Consider the following 16316-nt stretch of genomic DNA (forward strand, 5'->3'; position numbering starts at 1 on the left):
GTTGGTCATGGTCAGTAACATCTGCTGAAACAAAAGCTGTTTGCTTGACTTCTAGGTAGCTTGCTTCAGCACTCTGGGTGCCACTAGCAGGCATAGTGCAGTAACCATGGCAGTCTAGGTAGGCTCCACTGCAATTAACAAGCAATGTTTTAAAAATAATCACTTGTTAAAATAATCACTCTGCTACAATTTGTCAGGGGACTTGTTTATTTTTTAACTCACCTGCTTCCCATCTGTAGTAAGCTTTAGTCACCTCTAAACCATTTTGCCTGAGTGACTTTCCTTTTTCTTACTGTGACCTCAGCCAAATGATAGTCATTGCCCTCATAGATATTTTGAATATAATTGAGGGAGGGGAAAACAATTTTGTATTAATCAGCAAAGATAATTGAAATGAGATGGATCCCCAAATTCGCTGAGGTAAAACCTTATGGGTGCAAGTGTTCATGTCCTTCTGTTACAAAGATTTGGTATTTTTCTTTCTAAAAGTGCATTTTAAAAAAATCTGCCCTCTAATTGTTAATGTTAACTGTAAAATTACGAATCCCAAAATAGCAAGTAACTCTTAGGGAGTGCTTGCTAATGTGTTGACTTGCAGGTTAACCTAATAGAGATCTGAGACTGTGGAAGTAGGGATAATTATTCTAATTTCAAAGGGCAGCTGGTTGCATGGCCATCTAAAGTGAGAGTTTATTAATAACTAGAAACGTATCTTCTTAAATCTTAAGAAGTGGGCTCTGAGTGACCTTCAATTCTAAGGAAAGATGTAGCCCAAGGAATTCAGAAACTTGAAAATGTATTTTTAAAACTTCTTCAAAGAAGGGAGTGGAAGGAGAAACCATACTTGCTGCTCTCAAATATTATCCAAACATTTGATCATAGTCTTTATGCTGCTGTTTGTTTTTGGTAATATAACAAAAACATATCTAGAATTATGGTTAATTCCTTTATTTAGGACTTGGGAGAGTAATTCAGGACTGGCAACATGTTCTAGTTGGTGCTTCTCTGTAAAATCTGAATCAATTACACACTCTGTCAGTATATCTGGTCCCTGTACATTTTTTTTTCCTTTTGCCAAGGAGATTTCCCCATTTCACCTTTATATTTCTTTTACATTCAAAGCTCCTACTTCAAGCTGATTATGCCTCTGGCTGTCTCTAAAGTCCTGGGGTTTGATCCAAAGCCCATTGAAGTCCATGAGAGTCTCACTTTTTCCATTGACTTTGTTGGGCTTTGGGTCAGGCTCATAGCCCCTTGTGTAGTATGAAGGTCACGTACTTCCATTCTCTGCTATTCCTGTCCTTGGTATCTGTATGTTCCATTCCCAGAGCACTTCCAATTTTCTACTTTTCTTGGTGAGTTCAGCGTTTATGAAGGTTGCCAGCCTGAGTCCTGGAGAATGAAGCTCTCTAGTTATCTACGGAGCAAGTATCGCATGAGCAGCAGCTATGCAAGATTCTCCAGATTACCTGGTTATCATGGCCCATTCAGTCTTTGGTTTTTTGCTGAGACAGCCAGTAAGGATGCCAGTGAATGCTAATTTTGACAGTGATTTGCGAACATGGACACATCTGCTATGAATTAGACTTAAACTACCAACTGATTTATATAGGTCACCAAACAGTTATCAGATGGTATCTACTTCTGGTGACTGCTGACTTCAGATGGATTTGGACTAGTGATTCAGATAAAAGCTCCATTTTCTATCCTATTACCAGTCTCTGAGCCCCTGTGGATTCTCTGAACTCTTGCTTCTTCCTGCCCTCCCCTTCCATCCCACATACTACCCCTGTTGTCATATTTATAAATAAAATTGCAGGTTACCATTATTTGAATTATTTTGTGACACATCATATATTTTTACAAGTGATCTTGACCAAACTTACAGAACTGTATTTGGACTAAGCTGTGACTACGTACACAGATCAATTTTTAGCTCAGGAATGCTATATATTTTTAGTTAGGAAGTGGACTGATTCTTGCAGATACACTTTATACATATGCAGTCAGTTCCAATAAGAGTGATAGTGGCAAGGGTCCAGATGGTTAATATTTAGAACACACTGCCTGGGTGTATTAGTAAGTAGAAAATAACTGCAATTGGCTTATTATTTGCCATGAGATAATTGATTGAAACATGACTTAAGGGGAAGACTTGCTCACTTTATGTTCACATATTGCATTGCTATTTGTTTTACACTGAGCATACACAGTATGAAATAACACTACCAGCATCACTCCGTTTCTGTTGTTAAAGCATAGTCATCGTTTTTGGAAGGTGGTATTAAGTTTAAGATGATTGATTGAAGAAAAGTTAGGAGCAAGCTAGAGTAGATATTTTTGATTAGTCTGGTGTCAAAAACCATCATTTCATCCTTTCCCAAATTCACACTCCATCGAGAACAGGCAACACCTCATATGTTGAATTCTCCAGCTCTATATCTCAAATCTGGTTTTACAGCAAATGGATGCAAATATGAGGTATTGTAGGCTTTAAGACCTGGTGTTCTATGTTTTTTACAATTGGTCGGTCTCTTTAGAGTTAGTAATTACTTACAGATACAAAAGGGTGGTTGAAGGCACACCTTCAACTTAAAAATCACACTTCTGGCTGAATGTTTTTTTTTTTTTTTTAACCTAAAATTGCTATAAAAGAAAGATTAAAGAATTATTTTTGGTGCATTACTTTGGACAATACTTGGCACTTAGAAAGTTTCACTGTGTAGTCAAGCTTCCTCTGTTGAATGACTGCATTTTTCACATAATATAGGAGAGAGAAACATTGAAAAAAAATTGAAAGGAAAATGTGATTGCAGGGGAACTTGGGGCAAGTGTAATACCTAAACCTACTTCTTTTTTCTTTTTAAAAACGCTTATTAGATTTCAAATTGACTATGTTCCTTTAAAATAAACTCAGCTAACATTAAATGCTGTCTAACACAGATCTAAGGCATAACACTTAAACTAAATAATACAATGCAGTGTTAGGGCCAGGTCCTACCTGTTTTACTCATATGAGTAGTCCCATTGACTTAAAAAGTGTTACAGAATTTGATCCTTATAACTTGTATGAAAGAGACTATTAAATCTCAAAATGATTTACAGAATCAAATTCAGAGTGTAACAAGTTAGTGAAAGCAGCAGAGAGTCCTGTGGCACCTTAATAGACTAACAAACGTATTGGAGCATGAGCTTTCGTGGGTGAATACCCATTTTGTCGGATTCATGTCATGTTGTGCATCCAACGAAGTGGGTATTCACCCACGAAAGCTCATGCTCCAATACGTCTGTTAGTCTATTAAGGTGCCACAGGACTCTTTGCTGCTTTTACAGATCCAGACTAACACGGCTACCCCTCTGATGCTTAACAATTTAGTGTCATGCACATCACTGTTGTATTTAAGAAGTACCTCCAGTAAGGAAGGGTGTCAAGGTTCCTTCCCCACTCTGAACTTTAGGGTACAAATGCGGGGACCTGCATGGACACTTCTAAGCTTATTACTAGCTTAGATCTGGTAACTCTGCCACCATCCAGAAATTTCAGTGTCTGGAGCACTTCCTGTCCCGCCAAAACTCTCCCCTCCCTGGGTGGCCTTGAGGGACGTCACCAATTCCCTGGTGAACACAGATCCAATCCCCTTGGATCTTAAAACAAGGAGAAATTAACCATCCCCCCTCCTTTCCCCCACCAATCCCTGGTAAGTCCAGATCCAATTCCCCTGGATCTTAAAACAAGGAAAAATCAATCAGGTTCTTAAAAAGAAAGCTTTTAATTAAAGAAGAAAGGTAAAAATCATCTCTGTAAAATCAGGATGGAAAATACTTTACAGAGTAATCAAATTCATATAGCCCAGAGGAACTCCCTCTAGCCTTAGGTTCAAAGTTACAGCAAGCAGAGGTAAAATCCTCTCGGCAAAAAAGGGACATTTACAGGTTGAGAAAACAAAAATAAGACTAATCCGCCTTGCCTGGCTATTACTTACAATTTTGAAACATGAGAGACTGATTCAGAAAGATTTGGAGAGCCTGGATTGACATCTGGTCCCTTTTAGTCCCAAGAGCGAACAACACTCAAAACAAAGAGCAGAAACAAAGACTTCCCTCCACCAAGATTCGAAAGTGTCTTGTCCCCTTGTTGGTCCTCTGGTCAGGTGTCAGCCAGGTTTACTGAGCTTCTTAACCCTTTACCGGTAAAAGAGGCATTAACCCTCTGTTGCCTTAAGCTGGTTAAAGGCCTTCTGGCATTCATCAGTCCACTTAACTGCATTTGGCTGTGTCTTTCTGGTCAGGTCTGTTAGTGGAGCAGTGATTTGGCTGTAGTGTGGTACAAATTGCTTGTAATATCTGGCCAAGCCTAAGAAGGATTGGGCCTGTTTTTTTGACTTTGGGACAGGCCACTTTTGGATGGCATCCACCTTGGCCTGTAGGGGATTTATCGTTCCTTGACCCACCTGGTGTCCAAGGTAAGTCACTCTGTTTTGGCCTATTTGACACTTTTTAGCCTTAACAGTTAGTCCTGCCTGCCTGATGCACTCAAAGACTTTTTCCAGGTGCTCCAGGTGTTCTCCTCATGAATCAGAAAAAATGGCCGCATCATCGAGATAGGCAACTGCAGATTCTCCCAATCCTGCTAGGAGACCATCTACAAGTCTTTGGAAGGTGGCGGGTGCATTTCGCAGCCCAAAAGGAAGCACATTAAATTCATACACCCCTGCATGGGTGATGAAGGCTGACCTTTCTTTGGTGGGTTCATCTAGCGGTACTTGCCAGTACCCCTTGGTTAAGTCTAATGTAGAGATGAACTGGGCACGTCCCAATTTCTCCAATAGCTCATCGATGCGTGGCATTGGATAGTTGTCGGGATGAGTTACGGCATTTAGCTTACGGTAGTCCACGCAAAAGCATATTTCCCCATCCGTTTTGGGAACTAGAACCACTGGAGATGCCCATGCACTGTTAGAGGGGCGGATTATACCCATCTGTAGCATGCTTTGGATCTTCCGTTCTATAGCAGCTTGGGCATGAGGAGACACCCAGTAGGGTGGGGTTCTAATTGGGTGAGCATTACCTTTGTCAATGGAGTGGTATGCCCGTTCAGTCCGTCCTGGGGTGGCTGAGAACAATGGGGCGAAGCTAGTGCACAGCTTCTTGATCTATTGCCGCTGCAGACGTTCCAGGGTTGTGGAGAGGTTCACCTCTTCCACACTACCGTCACTTTTTCCGTTGTAGTAAACACCTTCAGGCCACTCAGCATCATCTTCTCCCTGAGCTGTAAACTGACAAACCTTTAAGTCTGTGGAATAAAAGGGCTTTAGAGAATTAACGTGGTACACTTTTGGCTTTAGGGTTGAGGTGGGGAATGCTATGAGAAAGTTAACAGCTCCTAGGCGCTCTTGGACCATGAAGGGCCCTTCCCATGACGCTTCCATCTTATGGGCCTGTTGCGCCTTCAAGATCATAACCTGGTCCCCTACTTTGAAGGAACGCTCTCTGGTATGTTTATCATACCAGGCCTTTTGCTCTTCTTGAGCATCCTTTAGGTTTTCTTTAGCAAGGGCTAAGAGTGTCAGAGGGTGCTTTGTAGGTTGCTTACAAAGTCTAGAATGTTAGTTCCTGGAGAAGGCGTAAACCCCTCCCATTGCTGCTTCGCCAGCTCTAATGGCCTCTTAACCTCGTGGCCATACACAAGTTCGAATGGTGAAAACCCTAAACTGGGATGTGGTACAGCCCTGTAGGCAAAAAGCAACTGCTGCAACACTAGGTTCCAATCATTGGAGTGTTTATTTATGAATTTACGTATCATGGCCCCCAAAGTTCCATTAAACCTCTCCACCAGGCCATTGGTTTGATGGTGGTAAGGGGTGGCAACCAAGTGATTCACCCCATGAGCTTCCCACAGATTTTTCATGGTCCCTGCCAGGAAATTAGTTGCTGACTCTGTAGGGATGTCGGAGGACCAACCTACCGTGGCAAAAATGTCTGCTAAGGCCTGGCACACAGTTTTAGCCCTGGTGTTGCTTAGAGCTACTGCTTCCGGCCATCGGGTAGCAAAGTCCATGAAAGTCAGTATGTACTGCTTTCCTCTGGGGGTCTTTTTTGGGAAAGGACCCAGAATATCCACAGCTACTTGCTGAAATGGGACCTCAATTATGGGGAGTGGCTGGAGAGGGGCTTTGACCTGGTCTTGGGCCTTTCTCACTCGGCACACCTCACAAGACTGGACATAATTAGCAACGTCCTTGCCCATTCGCTCCCAGTGGAAGGACTTCCCCAACCGGTCCTTGGTTCTGTTCACCCCGGAATGACCACTGGGATGATCATGGGGTAAGCTCAAGAGCTTTACCCGGTACTTAGTTGGAACTACCAACTGTTTTTGCGGGTGCTGGTCTTCCTGGTGTCCACCAGAAAGAGTCTCCTTGTATAAAAGTCCTTGTTCTACCACAAACCGGGATCGGTTAGAAGAGCTGAGAGGTGGTGGGGTGCTCTGTGCCGCCACCTAAACTTTCTGAAGGCTGTCATCTGCTTTCTGCTCAGCCTGGAACTGTTCCCTGGAGGCTGGAGACATCAGTTCCTCCTTAGACTGTGGACTTGGCTTGGTCCCTCTGGAAGCGATGTAGGTGATGGGGTTGTTTTCACTGATTGTGAACCGCTTTCCGCTGGTGCACTATGTGATATTTCAGGATCTGGCTGAGCCTCTTGGGTAGGTTGTCTGTTGCTTCTGCCAGTTCAGGCCCGCTGGTGCCCTCTGGCGTTGGAGTTGTAGATGGGTTTGCAAGCGCTGGAGTCGGTGCTGGCAACGGTTCTGGTGCTGGTTGCTTTTCCAATTCCAGTCCTGGGACTGGATGCACTATGGTTGTTGCAGTCGTTGGCAGGGGATCCGGTTCCACCACCTCTGTTTGGGTCTCTGGTAACACAGACGGGGCCCTTGTGGACGGCTCAGGAACAGGGATGGGTGTGGAAGCTTGTTTGGCCTGGCTGTGTGTGACCATTCCCACCCTCTTGGCCAGCTTCACCTGGTTGGCCAAGTCTTCTCCCAGTAGTATGGGGATGGGATAATTGTCATAGACTGCAAAAGTCCACATTCCTGACCAGCCCTTGTACTGGACTGGTAACTCAGCTGTAGGCAAGTTTATAGATTTTGACATGAATGGGTGAATTGTCACTTGGGCCTCTGGGTTGATGAATTTGGGGTCCACTAATGATTGGTGGATAGCTGACACTTGTGCCCCTGTGTGTCTCCACACGATAACCTTCTTTCCGCCCACTCTCAAGTTTTCTCTTTGCTCCGAGGGTATGTGAGAGGCATCTGGGCCTGGGGATCTTTGGTGTGATTGTGGTGTAATGAACTGTAATCGGTTGGGGTTCTTGGGACAGTGGGCCTTTATACATCCCAGTTCATTACATTTAAAACATCGCCCAGCTGACTGGTCACTGGGCCGAGGTGGGTTGCTGGAGACTGGTGAGGTGGGACAATAGGGTGTCTGGAGCTTTCCTTGGGTTGTAGGTGGGGTCTTGGGTTGCCCCCGGTGATAGGGTTTATTTTCAGTTTGTCCCCTCTGATATTCGCTCCCCTTGCTAGTAGTTTTTTTCTTTTCTGCCACTTCCACCCATCTGGCTCCAATCTCCCCCACCTCAGTTACAGTTTTGGGCTTTCCATCTAGGATGTACCTTTCTGTTTCCTCAGGAACACTCTTTAAGAACTGCTCCATTTGCATTAGGAAGGACAGCTCTTCCAGAGAGTTAGCACTTGCTCCTGATATCCAGGCCTCCCAATTCTTTCCAATGTGGTAGGCGTGTCGGGTAAATGACACATCTGGTTTCCACCTAAGGGCTCTGAACCGCCGACGGGCATGCTCAGGTGTTAGCCCCATTCTGATTCTGGCCATGGTTTGAAAAAGTTTATAATGGTTCACGTGTTCCTTAGGCATTTCAGCTGCCAGCTCTGCTAAGGGTCCACTGAGCTGTGGCCTCAGCTCTATCATGTACTGGTCTGCAGAGATGCTGTACCCAAAGCAGGCCCTTTCAAAATTTTCTAAGAAGGCCTCAGTATCATCACCTGCCTTGTAGGTGGGGAATTTCCTGGGATGGGAAACAGTACCTGGAGAAGGGCTGTTAGGGTTGGCTGGTACATCCGGCTTAGCCCTTGCTAATTCCAGGGCCTGCTGGTGGGCCTCCCTCTGGATCTCCATCTCTTTTTCTTTCATCTCCATAGCTCTCCGGTGGTCAGCCTCTTTTGCTTTCTCTTCTCTCTCTTTCTTGCTTTCTCTTCTCTCTCTTTCTTTTCCTTTCTCCTCCATAGCTCTTTTGTGGGCAGCCTCTTCTCTGGCTATTTCTAATTGTTTTAGTTCCATCTGTCTCTTATATTCGTTGTCTTTCTCTGTTGTTTCCAGCTTAGACAGTTCTAGTTTGTTAGCTGCTCCACTGGTACTCATTTTCCTGCTTTCTGGTGCTGGCCACACCCCTCTGCAGTTCACTGAAGCTGGGATGTACTCAGCTCAGGGCTGCTTGGTTAACAGAGACTTTCTAACTAGCTATACCCGAGAGGTAGAAAGAAAGAAAAAACAATTCAGCTTATAAATTCCTTTTGCTGGCTGCTTGCTCACAGCTTGAAGCCTCCTCTTACAAAGACCTTTGTTAAAAAACTTAACACCTCTGCCTTCAGGCTGCTTTCCAAGCAGCTAGAAAGGAGAGAAAAAAAATCCTACCGGCTTTTGGTTCGTAAAAAAATCCCACACCGCTGCACCATGTCAAGGTTCCTTCCCCCGCTCTGAGCTTTAGGGTACAAATGTGGGAACCTGCATGGGCACTTCTAAGCTTAATTACTAGCTTAGATCTGGTAACTCTGCCACCATCCAGAAATTTCAGTGTCTGGAGCACTTCCTGTCCCCCTAAAACTCTCCCCTCCCTGGGGACTTCACCAATTCCCTGGTGAACACAGATCCAAACCCCTTGGATCTTAAAACAAGGAGAAATTGACCATCCCCCCTTCTTTCCCCCACCAATCCCTGGTGAACACAGATCCAAACCCCTTGGATCTTAAAACAAGGAGAAATTAACCATCCCTCCTTCTTTCCCCCACCAGTCCCTGGTGAGTCCAGATCCAATCCCCTTGGATCTTAAAACAAGGAAAAATCAATCAGGTTCTTAAAAAGAAAGCTTTAATTAAAAGAAGAAAGATAAAAATCATCTCTGTAAAATCAGGATGAAAAATACTTTACAGGGTAATCAAATTCATATAGCCCAGAGGAACCCCCGCTAGCCTTAGGTTCAAAGTTACAGCAAGCAGAGGTAAAATCCTCTCAGCAAAAAAAGGGACATTTACAAGTTGAGAAAACAAAAATAAGACTGATCCGCCTTGCCTGGCTATTACTTACAATTTTGAAACATGAGAGACTGATTCAGAAGATTTGGAGAGCCTGGATTGACGTCTGGTCCCTCTTAGTCCCAAGAGTGAACAACACCCAAAACAAAGAGCAGAAACAAGATTTGAAAAGTATCTTGTCCCCTTATTGATCCTCTGGTCAGGTGTCAGCCAGGTTTACTGAGTTTCTTAACCCTTTACAGGTAAAAGAGACATTAACCCTTAACTATCTGTTTATGACAAAGGGGTTTCCGTTGTTTTTTCCAATCTAGGAGAATACAGCATGACTCTTCCCAGACTTCAGTTCTCCTAGGTTTAAAATGCCTCCCATTACATCCATAATCAAGACTTCACTTTATTTCATTTCAGATACTGAATTGTTTCATCCAGCATACCAGGGAAATCTCGTCTAACACGATTCCCTTATACAGGTTCAGAACATGCATATTCTTAGTCCCTTTGAAAGTACATGTAAATCGCTCCTTTCTCTCATGCTCTGAGAATCCATTTAATATGTTCAATGTGTAATCTTCATAGCCTCTGATACACCTTAGGCTTTAAAGCTCAGTGCTTTCATTACTTCGGAAAGGGGAAAACACTATTTGCCATATTAATATTAAGACTAATCCTCCCTAGCTTCCTCCTCCACCCACTTGCAATGTATCGCATTGTCCATAAGATGTAACTAGTATGTTATCTGTGTGCTTTCTCATCTGTTTTAAGGCGTTATTTCCTGATCTCATAAATCATATAAATCAGCTACACTACTATAAACCATGTATATGTGGGGGGTTTGTGCCAGGGCAGCTGCATCAGTGGCTAAAATCACGCTATAGACATGAACATAAGAAAGGCCAAACTGGGTCAGACCAAAGGTCCATCTAGCTCAATATCCTGTCTTCCAACAGTGGCCAATATCAGGTGCTCCAGAGGGAATGAACAGAACAGTGTCTGAAATCAAGTGATCCATCCCGTTGCCCATTCCCAGCTTCTGGCAAACAGGGGCTAGGGACCCCATTCCTGCCCATCCTGGCTAATAGCCATTGGCGGACCTATCTTCCATGAATTTATCTAGTTCTTTTTTGAACCCTGTTATGGTTTGCATCTGAAAAAGTGAGTTTTTTACTCATGAAAGCTTATGCCTAAATAAATCTGTTAGTCTTTAAGGTGCAACCAGACGACTCCTTGTTTTTGTGGACACAGGCTAACTCAGCTACCCTCTTATACTTATTATAGTTTTGGCCTTCACAACATCCTCTGGCAAAAAGTTCCGGAGGGTGACTGTGCGTTGTGTGAAGAAATACTTGCTTTTGTTTGTTTTTAAACCTGCTGCCTATTAATTTCAGTTGGTGACCCCTAGTTCTTGTGTTATGAGAAGGAGTAAATAACACTTCCTTATTTACTTTTTCCACATCAGTCTTGATTTTATAGACCTCTATCGTATCCCTCTGCTTAGCCGTCGTCTTTTCCAATCTGACAAGCCCCAGTCCTTTCAGTCTCTCCACATATGGAAACTGTTCCATACCCCTAATAATTTTTGTTGCTCTTTTATGAACCTTTTCCAGTTCCAATATATCTTGTTATTTTTTTTTTTTTTAGATGGGGTGACCACATCTGCATGCAGTATTCAAGATGTGGGCTTATCATGGATTTATATAGAGACAATATGATATTTTCTGTCTTCTTATCTATCCCTTTCTTAATGATTTCCAACGTTCTGTTCGCTTTTTTTGGACTGCTGCCGCACATTAAGTGGATGTTGTCAGAGAACTGTCCATGGTCTTACTAAGGAAGGGTTTGGATACCTGAACTAGTGCTTTAACCCTAAGGTCCCAAAATCCAATCCCCCTCTCTCTCACTGCTGCTGGCTGAAAAAAAAAAATACGTTTTTGTGAGAGTTTAGGCCAGAGCTGAAATTAATGAGACATTATACATGCTTATCAGCTAAGACATCTGCTTTTTCAGTAATGTCTGTTACCTTACAAATGCCTACAGAGAATATAAAGATAGCATTACAAATGTAGCTGAACATGTGCAGCTCTGACTCATTCACCTGTCCTTATTGGTACATACTCTGGATTTAATTCCACATTTGTATTTCATTTTGTAATTTTTTTATCTCAATTTTGTTTTCATTCTTAGACTGGAAAAATAAACACATAAGCTGATCATAACAGCTTGTATACTATTAATTTTTTATATAGAGCATTTCTAAAATGTTTAATAGTAATCCAGTAAATCTGAAAATGCAATCTAGGTTTAACTTCAGTGTACTAGTCTTTGTCCATGAGGAATTTTGTTAGCAAATGACAGAAACGAGCTGCTATTCACATTTTATATGAGAGAGAGAGAGAGAGAGAGAAAATACCTGAAATAAAAACAAAACTCTTCCCCAGCTCACAAATGGTTTTGCAGTTGTGTGGCTCAAAATGTGATTTAAAAAATAATAAAACAAAAAATTGACAGCTCAAAGTATTGTCTGATCACACCTGGTATTTTTCGGGTGGCAGGGAGCCTCATATTACCTATTTTAAAATAAAGGTTGGTATGTGAAGGTTTGAAAGACAATCTAAATGCGTACTCTGACCTGAACCTTCCTTTAGATATGCAGTTTATACATGTGTATTGGTGCTGGTATAGTTTATAGGAAAAAAACCAGATACATGAGGTAGATGCTAGTTGAAGTGAGTGGAAAGACTCCCATTGATGTCTGTGGTCTTTGGGTCAGGCTCTTAATAGTAGGCTGTAATCCTAATTCCCATGATCGAGGAGCTGTTGTCTTTCTGATACAGAACTCTCAAATTTGATGTGTACTAAAATTCATCCGTGTACGTCTCAAACAGCGTGTGTCTGTGTGTGTGTGTGTGTGTGTCTCACTCACACACATGTGGCTATTTTCTCTAAGTTTATGCTTTATCTCTTCAAAGAGGTTTACAAATGTTAACTAATCCTCATAGCAACTGTGTGTGGTAGGTAAAGTGTTCCAGTTTTACAGAGAGGAAGAGGGTCTGGCACTGGCTGTACCAGCCTGTGTTGAGTTGCATTCTACAGCCCTGGGCAGAATCAGCCCTAATGCTTTATACAAGGTCACTAGGGAGTCAATGTGATTTGAACACAGGAGTTCCTGGCATATAATCCCATTTCATAACCACTGTAAGTCACAGCTTCATAATAACTCATTTCTAACCCCTTGGAGTTGCTTTGTGTGGTGTCATCAATGAAATAATATGTTTAACACACAGCATGTTAGTACTATCTGCTATCTCCTAAGTCCAAAAAATAGCACTAATTCCTTCATAGGTATTGGAAGATGACCACACCTCTGTTTGAAATCCCATCAATCAAATGGAAATTGTGTTAGGAGTGTTTCAAGATGGCATGTTGAATTAACCAGTCATGCATTTGCACACGCAAACAGAAAATTCTGCAAATGGAAATATAGCCAATCTAATGGACAGTTTTATTACAAAATTGAATGTGCATATTCCTAAAACATATAACAAATGTATTTTGCACTTTAGTGATACATTTCATACATGTTTATAGTTAAGGATCAGTCAGAATTTTCATGATACAGTGGCTCAGGTCACTGTCTCCTATGGGGAAAACCAACAGGGGGAGCCACAGAGGAGGAGAACTCCCCCCAACATCTCTATGCTGTAAATTGACAAAGTTCAAGCTGTAGCAAGGTACTATGTCAAATCTCATGCAACAGCGCTTTGAAGAGGTGTTGAAATGTCTTGAGGCTTTGTGTTGCTCTGTGCCACTCAAAGCATCATTGAAGCAATGCATTATGGACTGCGAATAATGCATCGTCTGTCTTGTGGTATTGTACTAAAGAAAAAAGGTGGAAATGTAAAATGCTTAAAATTTAAAACACCACCAGACTTGATAATTCACATAAGGAAGGGAATCTAGAGTTTAATATGGAAAGTATTTATTGTAGCTGTATTGTAAATAGTGGCAAAATAAAGTGCTCGCTAGTGTTGGATTATGCATTTCAGCCTTCACAGCAAGGGTGAAGACAGAAACTCAATTTTCCTCTTCCAGAAACACAGGCTACTACCACTTCAGCTTAAGAGAAACTTCCTTAGCTCTTAGGCTTATAGATAGAGCACTGCGCAGATACAAATTTGTATCCGCATCTGATCTGTGATCCACAAAAATGGTCTGGATAGCTGCATCCGTGGATGTTAAGCAGATATCTGTAGGGCTCTAGATACAAAATTTGTATCTGCATCTGATCTTCAATCTGCAAAAATGGTCTGTGGATTTGCAGGCCTCTACATATAGGACTTATGAGACACAATTAAGTAATTCTGATTCTGCTAAGTTGAGGGAAGTGTCCTACATATATGAGCCAGTTCATTAGTGTCCTTTTATGCCTGTTGTACTTAGATTGCAGAGGGCCACACAACAGTGGCTGAACGTGAATACTATATATGATTCAATATCTTCTAGACACACAAGAATGAGTAAAGAACATTATTTTGCATTTCTTTTCTTTTGTTGGTTTAAATTGGTCCCTTTTAAATTAGTCCTCTGAAGGATTCTCTTAGGTTAAAAATTACGTTTTTAAAAATCCCTTGTTTTTAATAACACTATTAAACTGAAATAATTTTAAATCTAATTTACCATTTACTGGTTCTGCTGTCTGTTTACTTCATATGCTTCATTTAGCTTGGATGTCAAAATACACTGGGCAGTTCTCATTTTATTTTTCCCTGTAATTTTCGAGTCATTTACTTTCTGATTCTCCTTCACTAGCCCAATGATGCAGCGACTGAGTGATAAACATTACTGGAGAATGCTGAAATTTGAAGAGACTCTTTTGCAACGAATTAAAAACAAATTCATACACAACTGTATAGTCTGAAGTACCCAATAGTGATCCTTTAACATTGTTTGAACACAATTATTTATGGTGTATTTGATTCATACACGTGTTCTCTCTCTGGATTCAAAAACACTAATTGAAGTAGGCCAGTCAGGTACTAATTGTGACCCTAGGAGCACCCCAATGTCAGTTGGCAAGGGGATCCTTGGTACATAACAGTAAAACTCAGCTGGCCTGACCAGCTCAATGCACCTCAATGTTGTCATGGAAGGTATCATGTACAAACTAGTAACATGCTGGTCCTGAAAATCATTGCATGCTGTATATATGGGGCTTGTACAAAGAGTTGTAAATCTGTGCTGGAATTCTGCTAAAATGTGTTTGGCAAGCAATGCATAAACCCAGTCTGCCCTAGAAAAAGGAATATGTATTTGCTTGTCTGTCTCTCCCTGACAACCAGGCAGGTCAATGAAGGTACTTATAAGGTAAATAAAGCTAACAAGCAGGGGAGAAGACAGCATGGTGTCTACACCTGAGCAAGGGAGAGAAGTTTTGTCTGGTCATACTTTTCAAAGAATATATTTCAAAGGTTTATGGCCGATAAAAAGGTCTGGGAGAGAACACTTATTTTATCTTTCACCCATGGAATCAAAGAAACCAAGTGCTTTGAGCTCTGTGTGTTGGGTCCTGGCTAAAGACCTGACGAGCTATGCTGGAAGAATAACCATGATCAGAAAAACTTCTTTGAACAGAAGACTCTAGTTTTGTTGATGTTTAATCATAGAAGTGTATTTTTAGTTTGTTTGTAACGATTTCTATTCTTATGCCTTATACTCGGTGTCACTTAAAACTATAAAAAGAATAGGAGTACTTGTGGCACCTTAGAGACTAACAGATTTATTTCAGCATGAGCTTTCGTGAGCTACAGCTCACTTCTTTGGCTGCATAGAATGGAACACACAGACAGGAGATATTTATACATACAGAGACCATGAAAAGGTGGAAGTATGCATACCAACAGGAAGAGTCTAATCAATTGAGATGAGCTATCATCAGCAGGAGGAAAAAAAAGCTTTTGAAGTGATCATTAAGATGACCCATAGAAGGTGTGATAGGGAAATAGATTCAATTAGTGTAATGACCCAACCATTCCCAGTCTCTGTTTAGGCCTGAGTTAATTGTATCTAATTTGCATATTAATTCGAGTTCAGCAGTCTCTCTTTGGAATCTGCTTTTGAAGTTTTTTTGTTGCAAAAATGCCACCTTCAAGTCTGTCACTGAGTGGTTAGAGAGGTTGAAGTGTTCTCCCACTGGTTTTTGAATGTTATCATTCCTGATGTCAGATTTGTGTCCATTTATTCTTTTGCACAGAGACTGTCCGGTTTGGCCAATGTACACATGCCAGAGGGCATTGCTGGCACATGGTGGCATGTATCACGTTAGTAGATGTGCAGGTGAACGAGCCCTTGATGGCGTGGCTGGTGTGATTAGGTCTTATGATGGTGTCACTTGAATAGATGTGTGGACAGAGCTGGCATCGGGCTTTGTTGCAAGGATAGGTTCCTGGGTTAGTGTTTATGTTGTATGGTGTGCGGTTGCTGGTGAGTATTTCCTTCAGGTTGAGAGGCTGTCTATAAGCGAGGACTGGCCTGTATCCCAAGATCTGTGAGAGTGAGGAATCATCTGTAAGGATAGGTTGTAGATCTCTGATGGTGCGCTGGAGAGGTTTTAGTTGGGGGCTGTAGGTGATGGCTTGTGGCTTTCTGTTATTTTCTTTGTTGGGCCTGTCCTGTAGTAGGTGGCTTCTGTCCTTTTGTTAATAAACTTGCTTTACTTTTACCATAAATCAACTCAAAATCCTGTAATTGAAGTGGAGGGTTTAACCCCAGTTACATTAATAAACTACTTTGTACTGTTTCTTCAAAGGAGCAGTAAGGTTTTGTGGGTGCTACCGTAAGAGGGGCAAACCACTGCAGAGAAAGATATATCTGAGGTACTCGGGAATTGGAGCTCACTGATTCTTACTGGCTAGGTAATGTTTGGACTGGTAGAGGCCTGAATCATAGACTTTAAGGTCAGAAGGGACAATTATGATCATCTAGTCTGACCTGCACAACA

The sequence above is a fragment of the Gopherus flavomarginatus genome, chromosome 8 (genome assembly GCF_025201925.1).
Source record: "Gopherus flavomarginatus isolate rGopFla2 chromosome 8, rGopFla2.mat.asm, whole genome shotgun sequence".
Classification (NCBI taxonomy): Eukaryota; Metazoa; Chordata; order Testudines; family Testudinidae; genus Gopherus; species Gopherus flavomarginatus.